The sequence below is a fragment of the Pinus tabuliformis genome, chromosome 3_1 (assembly GCF_031772625.1).
Source record: "Pinus tabuliformis cultivar Carrire ecotype Pingquan chromosome 3_1, CPIR1, whole genome shotgun sequence".
NCBI classification, from domain to species: domain Eukaryota; kingdom Viridiplantae; phylum Streptophyta; class Pinopsida; order Pinales; family Pinaceae; genus Pinus; species Pinus tabuliformis.
Window position 1 is genome coordinate 27,798,755 of NC_142301.1, and position 19,411 is coordinate 27,818,165.

At 38.5% G+C, this 19,411-nt stretch overlaps 1 protein-coding gene across 1 annotated transcript in view; it reads right to left on the minus strand.

The window, feature by feature from the left end:
• LOC149185595 (putative aldo-keto reductase 2) overlaps window positions 1-19,411 on the minus strand; it is a 125,583-nt gene that overhangs the window by 105,628 nt on the left and 544 nt on the right. The gene's annotated exons all lie outside the window — the stretch shown is intronic.

The following is a 19,411-nucleotide window of genomic DNA, read 5'->3' on the forward strand; positions in this document are numbered from 1 at the left end:
CCATCTGCGCTGAGAGAGCAAGAATCGTCCGTATGGAAGAATACCTTGCGACAAGTGCAAAGGTCTCCTCATAATCGATCCCCTCAATATGTGAAAAGCCTTGGGCAACAAATCTTGCCTTGTACTTCTCCACACTCCCGTCAGCTTCCTGCTTAACTTTGTAGATCCATCTCGAACCCACCACTGATTTCCCTTCCGGTCTAGGAACAATCTCCCATGCACTGTTTCTGACAATAGAATCATACTCTTCCACCATGGCGTCTACCCATGCGGGATCCTCCATAGCTTCCTCGAAAGAGGATGGCTCAGTCACAACACACTTGCTCATAAGAGCCATGTATCCAGTGTACCGATCAGGTGACTGTCTCTGCTTGCGTTGGGCTGTAGGTGGTCCTACAACTTTCTCTGCATCTTGAGCCAGTCGCTCAGCTTCTGTCAAGCGCTTTCGCCCTCTTATGGGTGGCGCTGCATGAGTGGTCTCTTCCACTCCATGAACCTCGTCCTGTGGATGATCCACGTCCTGAAGCTCATCCTTAGGAACTAATAGCTCCTCATCTGCATGCAAGTGTAGCTCCCTCTCAAGCGAACACTTCATGGCTTTCTCCTCCTGAAATTTTATATCCCGTCGCACAACAGTTTTACCACTGTCTGGCAAATACACACGATAGTTGTGGGGCGTATCAGTGTACCCCACAAATATCCCAACCTCTGCGGTCGGCTCCAACTTCTTCCTGGCATCCTTCGTCACATGCATGTAAATGTTAGCACCAAAAATCCTCAAATGAGAAAGATCAGGCTTCTTACCAGAATAAGTCTCCTCAGGTGTACTCATGCCAAGTATCCTATGAGGACAACGGTTCTGCACATAAACTGTTGTATTGCATGCTTCCTCCCACAAGTGAAGGGGTAGGCCCTGATCATGCAACATTGCCCGTGCAACACCCACAATCGTTCTGTTCTTCCGCTCAGCTACCCCGTTCTGCTGTGGGTTATGGGGAGCTATGAGCTCTCTACGAATCCCTTCTGTCTTGCAGAAATCCTTGAACTCGTCCGAGATGTATTCACCACCATTATCGCTCCTAAGAGCCTTCACCTTCTTCCCCGACTCCTTCTCGACCAGTGCTTTGAATTCACAGAACTTTGAATATGTCTCGCTCTTCTTCTGCATGAAGAAGATCCAGCACTACGAGAGAAATCATCAACAAAAATCACATAATACTTGTGTTTTGCTGTCGAAGCAACTGAGAAAGGTCCACACACGTCTGTGTGAATTCTCTGAAGGATCGTCATGGCGCGACTATCCTTCTCGTGAAAGGTGGCTTTCACAAACTTCCCCAAAGTACACCCCTTGCACTGATCTGACTGCGCAAGTGTGCCTTTAGGAAGCCCTGTAGTGATCTGCTGCAGTATCTTCGAAGCTCCATGGTGAAGGTGACCCAATCTCCTGTGCCACAACTCGCCATCATCCCGGCTCACCAATCCTTCTGCCTTGCCTGCCATTGCTGCGCATCCATCTACATGCAACTGATAAAGGTTCCTCACTCGAACCCCTATCTTCCGGGTCTCACCAGTTGTCTTGCTGCGCAGGAAGGCCTTTCCCTCGCTGAAAACAACATCATACCCCTTGTCTTCTAACATTGCCACTGAGATGAGATTCTTCTTCAATCCTGGAACATGCATGACTTCCTTCAATACAAAGGGTTTACCAGACTCCCTCTCAAAGGAAATGGTACCGATACCGGTCGCACTTTATCTACCATCATCGCCCATCTCGATGTGCACTCCAAGATCTTTGTCCTCCAGATCAGAGAACAAATCTCTATCTCCCGTCATGTGAAAAGACGCACCACTGTCCAAGAACCACATTGATCCTATCACAATTGAAACCAAGCATGCGATCAATGAAAAATCAAGCTCAAACTGAGAAGCTAAGGCCTCTCCCCCTGCAGATCCAGCAGCTTGCTTGTTCTTCTTCTTCTGCGGACAATTTGTGGCATAGTGTCCGTGCTGGTGACAGTGAAAACACTTCACCTTGGACATATCATGCTTCTTGCCTTTCGCACCGGAATGAGAAGCTTTCTTGTTCTTCCTCTTCTTTGATTTGGCAGCCAAAGCACAATTCTCTTCATCAGATACCTTTGATGAAGATCCATTCTCACCTTTATTGTTACTGAGTTTATCCTTGAGCGCCAGGTCGCCCTTGCTTTGGAATAACATTTGCAATCCGTTGAAAGACATTTCAACAACACTGCTGCAAATTCGATTTCCACCAGCTCCAACTCAACTGCTTCCGATCTAAAATTCGTGAGAACAAAATATTTCTCGTACAGAGATTGACTGTATGGGCATTCACCGGATATCTCACCTTCCAAAGGAAGGATGAATCCAGAGGCTACCTGGCCCGATTACAGACTCTGCCTGAAGAAATAGAATGTAAACACTTCCTGAATAGTAGATCTGATGATCAACAGCTCCAATACCATGTAGAAACTTTTTCTACAATTATCTAGCTCGCTCCGATACCATGTAGAAATTTTGAATAATTTAACACATATTCAATGGAGATTATCCTGATCATGTACTATTGTGGAAAACATACACAATACATAAGCTCCTCTACGTTGATCATCAATATAGCAGCATCAATAACAATAAAACATCAAGAGCATTCACACATTAACACAGTATGTATCCCGGGGAAAGCATCTCGCTAAAAACCCCAACTATCTGTATATTAATGATTGAGTCATGTAACATTACACAGCATAATACTTCTCACAAGTATCTCCACCTCTGTTACACACAATACAGCTCAGATTTGATCTCCAAATCTCTCCCACTGCTTGCCTGCCTCCACTGCTCAATACCTGCTCAAGAACTGATGAGAATGGCTCACCAAACTCGTTTTTCACCTGCAAAATAGTCACTCACACTTTGTTGGACGTGAGCACAAGCTATAATGTGGGAAAATACGTGAGAAAACTCATTGGCATACTCAATCCCTTGATTGTGCAAGATCTGGTGCACAACTATAGTCACAACTGATAGCAATCTGATTCTCTACCACCTGTCCCTGTTGAACTGAACATGCACTGACATGTAACTGAGTTAACTGATGTATTCATTACTTGTATTATGAGTTAATAACTTGTGAATTAATTAATAACTAATTCACCCAACTCATCTCTAGTCTATTTGCCAGTTAGACTAAATACAACCAGTTTAACAAAGCTAAACTGAACACAACTCCATCAACTCCACAATCAACTCCACCAAACTCAACTGATTGAGTTCTAACTGAAGTCATGCATGCAACAACTCAACTGACTCATAACAAAAGCATATTTCCTTTTGACAGTTGCATGTGCCACCTCTGTAGCTCAAACTGAAGTGCTCCAAGAGAATAAGATTAAGTTTATAGTCCAAATATTGTTGTGAGATAATAATATTTGACTTTTCTATTTTTGATAGCCAGTCTAAAAATAGACTTTGATCACTCACACTGTGATCACTCACACTTTCATAAAAAATAGAAGTCCATCTATTTTTTTCCCAACTTGATCAATCATCCATAAACAGCAACCTGCAATCCATAGACATGATCCATATGTCTAAAAATAGACATAGTCTAAAAATAGACTTGCGCCAAAAATAGCCTGCGGGCCCACTTAGTGAAGGCGACTCTTTTCACTAAGCTCCATCATCTTGTTGCAATATCAACAGAAAATCCCCTGATAACATATATGTTCTTTCTTTTTCTCCATAGTCTTTCAAGCCCTTGATGATGACATTTGTGGCCTTGTCTTGCCTAGCTTTCTCTTCTCTTATTTGCCTCTTTATTTGTCTCTCATGGTTTATTTTTGCTCCGCCAATGCTTCATTTACCACTTGAACCCAAGATTTAGCTTCTTCTATTTGTTGCTTTAGTTATTTTTCCCTCATTTCCATGTTTGCAATTTTTTATTGAAACTCTCTTCCGTCTGATTTTATCTGCTAGTTTTCCTTATCCCTCTGTCTTTTTCTTCTACTGACTTCGTTTGCTCTAACTCTTGTTTCAGCATGATCAACTCTTGCTGCCCTCTTTCCATATTGTTTTGTAATCTTATTACCTACTCTTTGAGAACCTTTTTTTCCCTTTCAAGTTTCTCACTAGCCTCCAAAATTTATTTTAATTTGAGATCTTCATGTTGCCCCTTTAACACAATATACTCAATTCTTTTTTTCATGCTAACGATTTTGCTTACATAGAGCTCCGACAACCACAACAATAGAGTGGTTGTGGGGTTGTATGTGTCCTTGTTGCTCTATTCTCTATTTGTTGGAGTATCTTCACTTTCATTTTGCTTTGGCCTAGGTTCCTCTTGTTTTGATAAGGCCTTTTTATCTTTGTTAATATCCCCATCTTGCTCTGCCTGCTCTTCTAATAACGTATGCATTTTGGCATTAACAATTGTGTCGTTTTTAATTGTTTTTGGTAAGATCCAGGTGAGTTTTTTTCTCTATGACTGTCTTAGCTTTTTGGCTTGTATGTGTCGTAAAATCCCCTTGTACTACTTTGCATTCACAAAGATCAATCTCTCATTTATGCCAAATACATTGGCTTGAGAAAACTCTGGGAGAAAGGGATTCCAGTTCCCACTTGTATTCTCTGCAATAATGTTGGGATAGGGCTCCCTATATCCTCCTGATATTTGGAGATTGGGATTCCAAGATGGGCACCAGCCTTCCTCCAAAAGCATCCTTAGTACTAAACTCAATATTTTCATTTGATAACCTCCTGCTACATCCCGCTTGTTTGAGGTATTTTTTCTTAACTCTATGTTTCGTGGGTATTTAGTTTCCACTAAAACAAGTTTTTTTTCTACATTGGGCCCCCATGTCCCCATGCTAGGTTATCTTACCACTTAACTTGTCAATCACAAGAGGTTTAACCGAGTTTAAGGGGACCCAAGTTTGAACTATTCTGGTTTTTGTTTTCCCATTTGAATTGTTCTGGTTTTTTATGCCAGTATGAAACACAAGCAATGAATAAAAGCAAATAGTCTAAAAAGGATAGATGTGGGCCCGACCTGTGCTTCCTACTAGGAACCAAACCTCGACCTGAGCGTTGTGTCTGACTGCTGCTTGTAACTTCGAGAACGTTGTCTACAACACTGCTTAACCATTGCTTGAAACTATCACTGCCTCCTTAGAGTTGTTGTTGTCTCCCCTAACTACTATCAGAGACTATCGTTGTCTCCCCTGCACCAATCGCTACTCTCAAGACCGCCTATCGCTAGTCTCACTAGTCCAAAGGAAAATAGAAAACCCATAAGGAGGCCTATCGTCCCACCTTTCCAACGAGGACTTCGTTGGTAAAGGGGCCATAAATGTACGAAGTATCGAGAAAAGTAATGCCTTTAGGTACATCATGGCAAATGAGAGATATCATTTCTTTGTCGGGCTTTGGAGTGCCATAGAAGGCAAAAATGCCCATGCAACCTAATCCTTGCGCTGATACTTCTAATCCTTGCGACCCCAAATGAAATCTATGAATTGTTGATGTTGCTGCTAATTGTGCCATTGTTGTTGTTATATAGTCACTTTATCCCCTTTTTCCAAATCACAACGAATGTTGTTCCTTTGATTGTGGAGTGTGTGTATTTATAAACTGAACGCATATAACAGTTAACCACATTCTAAATGACGATTCACCTAATTTGCCGATCCTGACCAAATTCATGTAACACGATCACTTTGATTCCCTATCCACCGAATGGTCAATGAATGCGATCAAATATTTATAGGAGATAGAAATAAATTATAATTATGAATGAATGACGTCCATGAGACTAAAAATAGTCTATGAGACCACCAACGTCCTGTTTTCACCTTTTGCAATTCAGTCCTTTTCTTATTCAAAGTAATGATGAGCTGGCCCAAACTTCTAACAGTCCCCTCGCTGAAAAGAGAATGCCAAGGAACTGATGCTAACATATTGTCATAACTATCCCTAATTTTTCTGAAAGCATGACATTCCAAAATGATTTTTTTTTCCAATTCCACTGCCCCAGAAGTGCAAAAAGTACACACCCAATCTTCCCAAGCTTCTTTAGGTCTTTTCCGCCATACTGTTTCACACCGAATTTGATGCAAGTTAGCTCTTAATTGAGCAATAAGAAGCTTTGCTCTCCACGAAATGCCAACTCCAATGTACTATTTTTTTTGGAGATCACAAGTGGGGTTGAATTCCTCAACATAGTACTTCTTCTTTCTACCCAACTCTTTTCCCCATATACGCTTACGAAACTTCTCCATAACAAAATTCTTTAACTCATTGCTATTTGAGGGACGGGCATTGAGGTAGATATCCCATTTTTGCATCCATTCGTTGTTTTGTCTCATCCATGTTTTCTTTCTTTCACTCATGCCTTCATTGAATATAACTTTAGGCCATCTACCTACTCCCATTTGCTCAGTTCCTTTTAGATATTGTATAAGACGCACCATATCAATTGCTTCGATGGGAGTTGCCCCTGTTTCACTCAACATTATCTCATAAGGAACTGAACTTTTTATTTTGTACTAGCTCATGATCAAGCGTTTTTGGATTTTCTCAATTTGTTTCCATTTTGAGACAGGGGTACTCCTAGCCCATAATTCCCACCCATATAGTATCACTGAACAAACTAGGAGTCCAAAATGCAATTTAATCATTTTCCATTCCCATAACTCTGCCTCTCTACATTTTTTTTGAAGAGCATATAATGCTTTCCACCCTCCTAAAATTCTCTTCTTTCTGTAGTCCTCCCAATTAAGCTTGTTGCTGAAATTAATCCCAAGGTACTTGTACTCATTTACTTCTTCAAGAATGTTACCCTCAAGGAAGAACATATGTTGGCTTTGCTTCCTTTTATTAGAGAAAATCATTATTTTGGTCTTGCTGGTATTGACTTGCATCCCTATTTCTCTACAAAAATTCTCAAGGGCATATAGGTGCAATTGCAATCCATGTGTCGATTTTTGCAATCAATACAAAGTCATCAGCATACAAAAGAAGCTTTATCACAAACTTCCCCAATCGAACACCATCTCCACCTTGCAGATTTAGCCACTCTTCCAATTTATTAATATATAAATAAAAAAGAGTAGGGAATAAAAGGCGGCCTTGCTTGAATGCAATTTCACTTCTAAAGTTTTTCGAAATTCCTATTGAAGTTCTAATTTTGACTTTCACCTCTTCATAGAGCCTATGAACAACAACTCTATAATGCAAAGGAATTTCAAGTTCTTCCATTCTACGTCATGACTAATCTCTAGGGACTGTGTCAAATGCCTTTTTGAAGTCAACAAAGCAGCAAAATACTTCTTCTTTGTTCCCCCAAGCCTTTTCAATAATGTGTCTCAATGTGATACCATGATCCATTGTAGAATGCTTTGGCCTAAATCCTACTTGCCCTTTTGCCCTCTTTTCTTTTACTTCTGCCCACTTAGTCATTCTATTTTCTACGACGTTGTCGAAGAGCTTTGCAAACAAAGGATTGATCATAATGGTTCTATAATTGGAAGGATTATTAATGTCTCCACTTTTAAAAAAAGGATATTGCTAGGCTAGTTGTCCAGTCTCTTGGGAATCCTTATAGAATGACATTGTTGAATATTCCCATGATGTGTGGTGCAAGAATGTTCATTCCCCACTTATGGTCAACCAACAAGCTGGCCAACATTTATAGAAAAAGGAAAAAATTACATTAAACGACACCAACGAGAGGGCGGGCCTACTTTCCTAGTGCGACCAGTAAGCAATTGGCAGCTTAGCTTTATAAGAGTCGATGCGTGAAGATATATATACTTATCGGATGTGAAAGCACCCCAAACTATGTACATTTGACCATGTTGACTTTTCCACACACACACACACACACATATATATTTCAATGGTTGATGGGAACTAGTAACCTACACAGATATATGGAATAGAGTAGACACAATTTTGTCAAGAAAATAGTGGAAATTCTAACAAGATTTTGACAAAATTCGGCAGAAATGCAATATTTTTTGGAAATCTAGGTTACATATGTCAAGCTTCAGGGTTTTGGGTGCTATAGGGGTTTTCTATGGCGTTGAATCGATTTCCACCATCAATAAATAAATAAATAATAAAAAATAATCACTCCAACAGTCATATTTTTTGAAAATTTTATCACCAGATTTCGGCAAAAAAATTGTGGTTAAGGCACAATTGTCGCCTCAGTAGACAATGCCTATGCAACAACTGGTAAGCCACATATATCAGAAACTCATAGTTCAGCTTAAGACCGAGAGATCACGAGAAACTAGAACTAGAGCTCAAATCTTGGACTCCAACAAGACACATATCCTTCCAACATTATATATCATTTGTTTACCCCACAAAGTAAATGGCCCTTTCAACAACACTGTCATCAATGAAAACATCATAAACAAATCTTGCATCAATGAAAACGTCATAAACAAAGCTTACATCAGTGAAAACATCATAAACAAAGCTCACATTATTGAAAATGTCATATTTCAATATAATATTTATTATGGTGTCGAAAAAGGTTTCAAATATAATATCTATTGAGAGGACAAAAGGAAGCTTTGGTTCTAGGGTTTAACGAAACTAGAGGCAAAGAGTACCAAGCATCCATGGAGACACAGGGAGGAGGGAGCTCCACTCCCTCCTACAGTTATATGGTAGCAGACAGAGGAAGAGGAGGGAAAAAGAACAAACCTCCAAAGCCCTGGGAGGTCAAGACAAAAGACACAGAAACTTAGAAGGCGGAAGGTAGCAAAACCAATGCAGATCAAGGGGCCCACGAAGAAGACTGTCGGGAGGAGAAAGTGGAAGACAGAGGTCAAGGGTTAGAGAATAGAGCTAAGATGGGGCCCTGTAAACCCAAGACCACAACTAAACCTCGGGTTATTCTGAACGATCCAGCTCTGCAAGCGCACAGAGATCACATGGCTAACTATGCCATCATATGTAAATTTATGGGAATCTGGCCATCAGAGAAAGCGTTGTACACCTGGATAAAATACAACTAGAAACCAAAGGGGGAGTTAAATATTCATCTTGGATCCAAAGGTTTTTTCACTGTGGTGTTTACAAACATGGAAGACAGAGACAAAATCTTTGAAGGAGGGCCATACTTCTTTGCAGCTGTTGGGCTCTATATGAGGCCATGGACGATGAATTTTGTGCTTGAACGAGAAACCTTCACTTCGGTACCGGTATGGATTCGACTATACTCCTTACCTTTAGATTACTAGATGCCAGAGTCTTTAAAAGCTATAGGCAATAAATTAGGTCATTTCTTAAAGATTTTAGAGGCAACTCTAAAGGGAAAATATACATCCTATGCCTGCATTTGTGTGGAAATGGACCTATCAGGAGCCCTTCCAGATGAGGTCATTCTAGAAGTCTATGATGAGAAATGGGTTCAAGCAGTTGACTATGAACATATCCCGTTCAGATGTCACAAATGTCATGAGCATGGGCATCTATCCAGAGATTATCCACTCAATCGAAGGGAGGAAAACCTAAATCCCAACAAAGGAAAAGACCAGACAGGTTTTACCAAAGTGGGAGGGAAAGGAAAAGGGGGAGGAAGGAAGACACAAAAGAGCCCTAGTGTGAATGATAAAACAAAAAGTTACAACAACTTTGAGATCTTAGGAGAAAAAGAAGTTGAGGAAGGGGATAAAGAGAGTACAGAGAATCAGACAGCAAGGGGGAAAGAAAAAGAGACCAGCGTGGAGTACATTCAGGAACAGAATGAACACATGATGGACTCTTTGAGTACCATGGAAGTAGAAAAAGACCAGGAAATGACTCAAAGTGAAAGTGGTACGGAGGATCAAGATCTGCAGGAGATCTTGGAAAGGGAGAACCTAGAGCTGGAAAAGTTTCTAGAACAGGGGGGAAACCTGGGAATAAACTCCATCCCTCAAGAGGGAGTGGATAAAGTCCAACAGATATTCCTTAACAAGGCACATCAAATAGCTGCAGGAGTCAAAAGAGGACATGACAACCAGGAAAACAAAGGAACCTCCTCAATAGGATTAATAACCAGAAAATTAACAAAGAATCCAGGCAAAAGGAGGGGTAGAAAAAGACAGAAGGAATTACTACTGGAGTGTGGCAAGCTCATGATTGATTCAGGAAGGATGAAAGACCTTTTTAGTTACTCCTTTATAACCCCACCTCAATGAAAATCACAACCTAGAACATTAGAGGACTAGGGAGCAGAATAAAACAGAGGAATCTTGGTAAAAGGATTAGAGAGGAAAAACTTGACATTGTATTCATACAGGAAGCAAAATGCTCAGTGGAGAAGATCCGTGAAAAACATAGCAAATGGGTAAATAGATATGAATACCTTGAAGTTAAGGCAAGAAAATCTGCTGGTGGTATTCTCACTCTCTGGGATCCACATAAATTTGGTGTGATTGATGCAGAGGCATCCAAACATCACCTTTCTCTGACTTTCCAACCGGTGGGAGACAGGAAATGTTACATGATCACCAATGTCTATAATCCACAACCAATGGAGGACAAACTTCGACTCCTCACAACACTGGAGGATATGAAGAAGAGATACCCAGCTCTACCATGGATTCTTGGAGGTGATTTTAACATAACAAAATCTCTCATGGAGAAGAAAGGAGGAACTAGAATACTTGGGATAGATTCAATTGCCTTCCAGAACTTCATCACCAATATGAAATTGGTTGATATGGAAACAAGCAATGGAATCGTCACTTGGAACAACAAAAGAGGAGGCCCTACCCAAGTGGCCTCAAAATTGGACAGATTTATGATTTCAGAGGAACTTCTTCTCAGGGGAAGCAGCATTATTGCACTTATTTTACCTTTTGGGGGTTCAGATCACTGGCCTATCCAATTAGAAGCCTCCCTTTTTGGCAAACCAAGGAACACCCCCTTCAAGTTTGAGAATGCTTGGCTCACACATTCAGATTTCCTCACAAATATTGAACAATGGTGGAAGGAAGATCTTCACCTTCAAGGTACAAAGATGTTCCTGCTTCACTGTAGGCTCAAACACATTAAAGGCAGACTCAAAGAGTGGAACAAAAAGGAATTTGGTAACATCTTCAAAGCTAAAGGAGAGGTGGAAAAGAAACTAAAGGAAATAAACCAGATTCTTATCACAGAAGGATACACAGATGAAAGGAAAGAGATGGCAGAGTCACTCCAACAGGAGTGGGACAATAGATGCCTTCAAGAGGAAATACTCTGGAGACAGAAATCCAGAGTACAATGGATCAAAGAAGGGGAGAGAAACACCAAATTCTTTCACAGATCCACCATAGCTCACCGAAACAACAATAGAATTGTGAAACTTACATATCAGCATGGTGTAGAGAGAAACACTCATGAAGAGATGGAGAAAGTTCTACTCCAACATTTTCAGAAAATTGCTGAGGAAACCTCGGAAGATAGATACCAGTTTACAGAAAAATTCACTCAGTACATCCCTAAATTGGTCACCAGAGAAGATAATTTCAATCTCAATAGACCAGTAACAGTGGAAGAAATTGAGGAAGCAGTGAAAGAGATGCAAAATGGGAAAGCACCAGGCCCAGATGGCTTCAATGTGGACTTTTTCAAAGCTTGTTGGAAGATAGTGAAACAGGACATCCTGGAGGTAGTGGAAGACTCTCGAAGATTTAAGAAAGTCTTAAAGGCGCTCAATGAATCTTTCATAGCCTTAATCCCCAAACAGGAGAAGGCCACCTCTCCAGATAGATTTCGACCTATAGCATTATGCAATGTGATCTACAAAATTATATCCAAAGTCATTGCCAATCGTCTCAAACCTCTCCTCCCAACCCTAGTGTCAGAGGAACAAACAGGCTATGTGGAAGGAAGAAAAATTCTAGATAATATAATACAAGCACATGAAACGGTTCATTCACTCATTACCAACAAATAGGCTAGAATAATAAAGAAGTTGGACATAACAAAGGCCTATGAAAAACTTTGCTGGTCATATATAAGAGCAATATTAAAAGCCAATGGCTTTGATCACGATTGGATAAAATGGATTATGGCGCTAGTTGCCACAGCCAGCTGTTCAATTCTTCTCAATGGCGCTCCTTCCAAAACCTTCAAGCCTTCTAGAGGTCTCAGGCAAGGAGATACTCTTCATTCTAATGATGGAAGGGTTAGGAAGAGCTATCAGAGCTGCTAAGGAGGAAGGGTGAATTCAGGGTCTAAGACTCACTCATGGTGGGGACACGGTGACACATTAGCAATTTGTGGATGACACTATGCTTCAAGGCACTCCCACTGTTAAGGAAGCCAAAGCATTCAAATAGATTCTGAGTGAGTTTGCTAGGGCAACAGGCACTGAGGTAAGTCTCACTAAATCAAAAATCTTCTTTTTCAATACAGATATTTCAATTCAAAGAAATCTTTCCAGAATTTTGGGCTTTCAAAGGGAGACACTACCTGTGAAGTACTTGGGAGTTCCTCTCACTGATAAATTGCTTCACAAGGACATCTGGGAGTCTGTTCTTAATAAGCTAAAAGACAATATCAGAAAATGGACAAACAGAGCACTAAATCTATCAGGGAGACTAGTTATCACTAAGGCTGTCCTACAAAGTATCCCTATCTATATGCTATCTGCCATTCCAGCACCAGCCGGTGTAAACCAATATAAGAAACATTTAGAGAGACTTTCTATGGGGGAAAGGTGAAGAAAAGAAGAATTGGACCCTCGTGGCATGGGACAGAGTATGCAAACCTAAGTCCCATGGTGGCTTGGGTCTTCATGACCCAGAAATTCTAAATAGAGTTCTTCGTGCCAAAATCTGGTGGAGATGGCTGAAATAAATTCAAGCCCCTTGGGAAAAACTCTAGAAGCACAAATATGCCAGCGAATGGCAGGAGGAAAATCTAATCAGAATGACAGGACAGGTAAAAGGTTCTGCAATTTGGAATAGGGCATGGGAGAACAGAGCCCTGGCCTATAACCATAGTTTCTGGGAGATCAGAAATGGGAACCTGGCTTGGTTCTGGGAGGACAATTGGCAGCAGGAGGACAATCCCCGATACCATCAACAAAGGACATTCACACGGATACCATCAACAAAGGACTAAAGTGGGTAAGTGACTATTGGGACCAAGCAAGGAATGATAAGAAATGGAGAACTTGGAAACTTCCAAATTATAGTGGAATGAGCATGTTGCATACTCAAGCTACAACCCTTTAAGGTCTTTTAGGCAAGAGACAAATCTTGAACTCAAACTTGAATGATCAACTAAGATGGGGAAAGAACAAGACAGGTCTCTTCAACCTTAAGGAAGCCAAAAGAATAGATGCAGGGCTAAACCATCCCAACACTAATAAGACATGGAAAGAAATCTGGGAAAATCCTCATTGGATGAAAGTAAAACTGTTCAAGTGGCTGGTTCAACAAGGCAAGATTCTGACATGGGATAACCTAAGAAAAAGAGGTTTTGTTGGCCCCTCAAGATGTCACTTATGCAGACAACAGGAAGAAACTACAAATCATCTCTTGAATAGATGCACTTTCACCACAACTCTTTGGAATTGGGTTGGAGAAGTCTTTGAGCAAACATACAGAGATGCTAATGACATCATCACCACTTTGAAGAACTGGAGGAAAAATTTCTCGGATAATGAGATCATAAACTCTACCTGGATGTTGATCCCAGGATTCTTAATCTGGAATGTCTGGAAGGAGCATAACAATAGGATCTTCAAGGAGAAAGTGAGTCCGGTGAGTAACATCCTCAAACTGGTCCTTAAACAACTCAAAGAAATTGTACATAGCCTAGGAGGAGAAGCTACAGGTAAACCTATTGAACAAAGAGAGGCAAGAATATTGAAGAAATTAGAGCTCAAGGTTAATCCCCCTCAGGGTTCTATGCAGATTATCAAGAAAACCTCAACAGATAAGTCTTCTTGGCAACCCCCTTCTCATGGTTTTTTTAAATTCAACATAGACGGGGCTTTAAAAGGGAATTCGGGTGAAGCAGGTTATGGAGGGATTCTGAGGGATGAGGAAGGAAACATACAGGTCATCTTCCACAGTTATCTTGGAAAAGCTACTAACAATATGGCTGAGCTCATGGCGATGGAATCATGCCTGGAAATACTGCTCAAGTACAACATTCAAAATGTCATCATTGAGGCTGATTCAGAACTTGTCATTAACTCAGTAAAAAGGATAAATGCTGGAGCTGCTCCTGAGAAAATCTCAGAACATTGGCGGCTTCTGCAAGTCTACCAAAGAATCCAAGCACACCTAAGAATGCTGAGAACCCTCGGGTTGGTGCATGTTTGTAGGGAAGCCAACAAAGTGGCGGACTGGCTTGCCAATGAGGGGGTACGAAATAAGCATATTGATCTCTGCTGCTGGTGGGAGGAGATAACAGATGATAGGTTGAAGGAGGGATGTTCATCCAGAGCCCTTAGCGACCGACAACAACATCAGGAAAATCAAGAGACCGTATTTGCTGACATAGAGCCATAGTAATGGGGTACAGTTATTCTGGTTTCATCATGAAGTGTTTTGACATAAGTGTGATCCCTTTTAGGTGGCAGGTCTATGGCGGCCTCATTAACGCGGGTAATGGCAATCCAAACGTCTCAGGGGGATGGCTGGATAGAGGGATCTTCATCTCCCTTTGGCCCATGAGCCGGAACCCAGATTTTCTCGGTAACTGCAAAACCCCAACTTTTATTCCGGTGAATAGCTTTACTGCCCTTGCGGTGGTTTCTGGTATTTCGCAAGCTCATCAAGCAGGAAGCGGTTTTTCTCATTTGGGAGCGATTCCACTCACCACGCGACATGTGGCTAGGGGTGGGGTGGAATTACCGCCTTCATCGCGCGCTAACTATCGGTACTCTTAGCCCGCGCGATATGATCCGTAACCGTTGGATCAAGCGAGGATAATCTACGGCCAGGATTTTGCGTGCAAGTTGGTGGGTCCACATCAGGGATTATGTTTCGAGCTGTTCACAAGACCTCTCCGGGATCGCGTGCATCTGGTGGATTTCGGAGGGTTAAAGTGATCGAAGGTTAAGCCAAACACGAACCCGATAAGATTACAAATTATTGTCTATTGGGTTTATCAGGTCCGATTCTTTTGTTAAAAGGTGCGCTTGTTGGCCACCCGATATCTTTCTTATCTGTTGCATCATCAGTTCAAGATCCAACGGTCAGTTTTGGACTGTAGGTTTGTTTTGGCGGGCCCGCGTCCTTGGATATGCCTTGTTGTTTTGTGACCTTGTACTGGGATTGGCCTGTCGTAGTGGCGGGCCTCACAGCTGCGGTCACCTTTGTACAATATTTCTCTTTTTAATTGAATAGAAGGAACCACTCTTGCCTTAGCAAAAAAAAATATAATATCTATTGATGGATGAACAAGATTATGAATTTTGTGCGTATTAATGATGATGATGATCACTGTCCACAAAGACCAATTAGGTCAAACTTTTCTAAATTTGTTTTCATTATTTTATCGAAATTTCTTGAGATAAGTTTAAATAAGATTGTAATTTTTAATTATTTATAATATTTTTTACTATATAAATAAATTTTAATTTAAAAAAATTATACAATTTAAATATATGATTTTAACAGATATTTATTTAATTATAATAATTAAATTAATTTTTATTTTTATTATAATTTTATATTTATATAAAAATAAATTTATTTTAATTATATTAAATTGGTTTTAAGATAGTAAAATATATCATTATTATCAATTATGTTTATATGGATAGAGACTTGTCTTTGATGCAACTTTTTGGAAGCTTTTCCAGTGGGGTTTTTCGGTCTAATTTCTCTAAAATCCGACAAGAATATATTGAAATCACAAGTTTGATGGGTAACCCTGCACAATCAAAGTGCCCTAGGGGTTTTTTAGGGTGTTGAATCCATATATATAGTAAAAAAACTAGTTTAAATAACACAAATCAAGATTTCACCTCAATTTTTTCTGTCGGATTCCGACCAAAAAATCACATTAAAAACAACTCTTATTGATAGTAGGAGCCATATAAATATTCTCGATTACATTCAACATTCAATGAATTCAACCATGTGTTTTTAATAAAACTGCTATCTATGTTTTTTTATTAAAAATAGTTTTTTATTTATAATGATTACATTCAACATTCAATGAATTCAACTATGTATGACTTTAATAAAAATGCTAGGTATGTTTTTTATTAAAAATAGTTTTTTATTTATACGACAAATAAGAATGGGAAGTTTTTTTAGTAATGTTAAATTTATTTAATCGAATTGTAATTAGGTTCATGAAATTTGAAATGAAGATAATTAAATTAAATTTAGAATTTATTATGAATTAAAATTCATATAAAAATTAGTAATTTTTAAGTTTTTGATTTGTCAATTTTATTAAGTTTATAGGTTTTTGATTCACGTGAATGGATGTTTTATTAAGTTACTTTGTGTGAAAAAGTCACTTGTTCAAATCCCTCATGGTTGTTCACCTTATTTTATATATATGTTTTTGTTATCATTAATATTTATTAATAATGGTTTTATAATGATGATATGTACTAGTTCACTTTATTTTTAACATTAACAAATACATTCTATTTAAGAGTATTAAGGAGGCAAATTTTTTCTAATAAAACTAGAGAAAATAATATGATTCCTTTTAGGGTTTGGAATTCTTACCTTGAAATTCTTTAAGAATGTGGGTGGATAACATTTCAAACATCTCTATAAAGTAAAAATTAATCTGCGCCTAGAGTAGCTAGGTGCTCTACAACCCAGTATGGGAAGATGTTTTATAAAACACATAAAGTTTGGGGTTAAACAACACAAATAAAGGAAAAGCTATGGACATCGAAAGCTACCAAGCTAAAATCATAAAGATCAAATGGCCTATCCTTTGCATACACAAGCTCTTCAAGCTGGAAGTCAAGCAAGGTTTCCTTAAACCCTACACTGAGAGACTCATCAAACGTATATTTAAAAGTGGTGAAAAAGAAATCCCCCTAAATATAGGACCAATATGATTAGCCCTATTTTAGTGAAGTTATATGGAATTATTTTGGAAAGAGATCATTGTCTGGCTAGAATGCCATGGAAAAAGAGTTAAATGCCACGTCAAATTTAGGATCTATCATTCAATTGTGGGTCATCTTGTTACGCTTAATATCCTTGCAAATGAATGTTGAATAATAAAATCAATCTCCTATGTTGTTTTTTTGAATTTAGAAGAGCTTTTGACACATTGCACAAGACTAAGCTTAGGAACAAGTTAGAAATGCTAAGAGTTCCTTTCAAGTTGAGAGTTGTCAAAGTAAGGTTATAGCATAACATTATTGCAAATTTTAGGAACATCAAAGACTGCTCAAAAGAAATTGATTGTAATTAGAAGTCAAGCAAGGTTATCTACAATGTCTTATCCTTTTTAGTATTGATATTCACAAGTTACAAGATTGTTTGGAACAAGCGGGTTGTGTTAGCTCACCTATTGTTGGTATAATCATCATCCTTCTTCTTTATGTTGATGATATTGCTTGTGTAGTGAGGAGCCTTTGTAATCTCGACAAGCAACTAAGAATCCTCAAGTAGTTCTATTCTAATATGAGTATGCTTGTTAACACTAACAAAATGAAAGTTATGATAATTTAATTCAAACATATCACTTACAATAATTCTATGTATGACACCAATAGAATAGAGGAAGTTCCTTCATACAAATAGCTTGAAATCAGAGTGTTCAGTAATAACTTAACTAGAACTATAATTCACAACCTTTTCCCCTTTAGTCTTTATTTAATTTTTGTGTGGTCTCCTTTTTCTTTCTTTTATCAATTCCTTCTCTCACTTCCCCCTTTTATTAATTAATATTATTTTTAATAATTATTGGCACTATTTTTTTTTAAAGCTTGGTAGGACTACATCTTCATCATGTCCAACTTCTCACCCCTGATCGGGGGATAACACAAGATTTGAACCCAAGACTTCCGGTTTAGTGAGACTTCATTTTCATGACCATTGCCAATTGAGCACCAAAAGCGGACAATTAATGACGTTATTTTTAAAAATGATTATGGTTAGTTTAATTTCCTTCATTTCCTTTTATATATCTTTTTAATCTCCTCTTTTTATTAATGTTCCCCTTTTTATTTTTAAATTTTCCCTCTCATTATTTCTTTATTCAGTGAGTTAATTAATAAAAATTCCTTGTTTTAAAATCATTAACTTTTTATATTCATTAACTTATTATTATTTCTTTAGTTATTGAGTTAGTTAATAAAAAATATAATCTAATAAATTATTGTTAGTCAATATTTTAAAATTTCAAATTATATTTTTCAATTTATATACGGTTCTTTTTCTGACATCTTTATAATCTTGTATGCTCTTATTAAGTGATTGGCCTCTCATAATCTTATATGCTCTTATTAAGTGATTGGTGTCTCAGTTCTCACTAGGTGATATCTTCATGGTATATTTGTTTTATAGGCAGATCGGATATACTCTTGGTGGTTCTTACTAAGTGATTGTCTCAGTTCATACTAGGTGATATATTCTTGGTATATTTGTCTTATAGGCAGATCGGACATACTCTTGGTGGTATAATAGCAGCTAGAAGGTTTGATCTTGGGCCTAGCCCAGATCACTCCAACAAGTTACCCATCCACCATGGTAAAAAAAAAAAAAAAGATAAATGGAAAGTAGAAAGCTTATAATGGACAAAAACTATTGTAAATCAATGAACCTTTGGTTTGGGGATAAGAAAAAAATTCTCCTTGAGACTCTTGTCTCTCCATCTTATATGGTTGTGAAGTTTAAGAATGCATGTAATAGACCCAATCTCTAAGGCCACTTATGGAGGTGGGGTATAATTATTATTTTGTTTGTGGATTATTTCAAATTTTCTTTCTAAGGTCACTATTAAGCTTTTCAGCAATATAAAATTTACTTGTAGATACAAAGTTTTTGTGCTCAAAAAATTTACCATTTTATGCCATATCAACATCTGTAAAATTGATGTATCGCTGACATATGACAATACTATAAGCAACCACCAACCATAAAATAAAAAAATACCAAAAAATGTAAGAAACTACAATTACTCACACAGGCCAGAGTTAGCTAAATTTAGGAGAGTCAATTAAGTTATATTTTAGGAAAAGTCAAATTTAAAATATATCTGCATATTGAGTTATTTTAAGCGTAGCTAGATCAAAAAACGTAATTGTAAAAATCAAATTTTATATGATCAATTGAAAAACAACTAGTGTGTTTTACCTCATCTACCTTTCCAAAAATCCCACAAAAACATGACACCAAGACAACCCAAAAATCCCCCCCCCAAACCAAAAAAAAACATGACACCAAGACAACGGAGA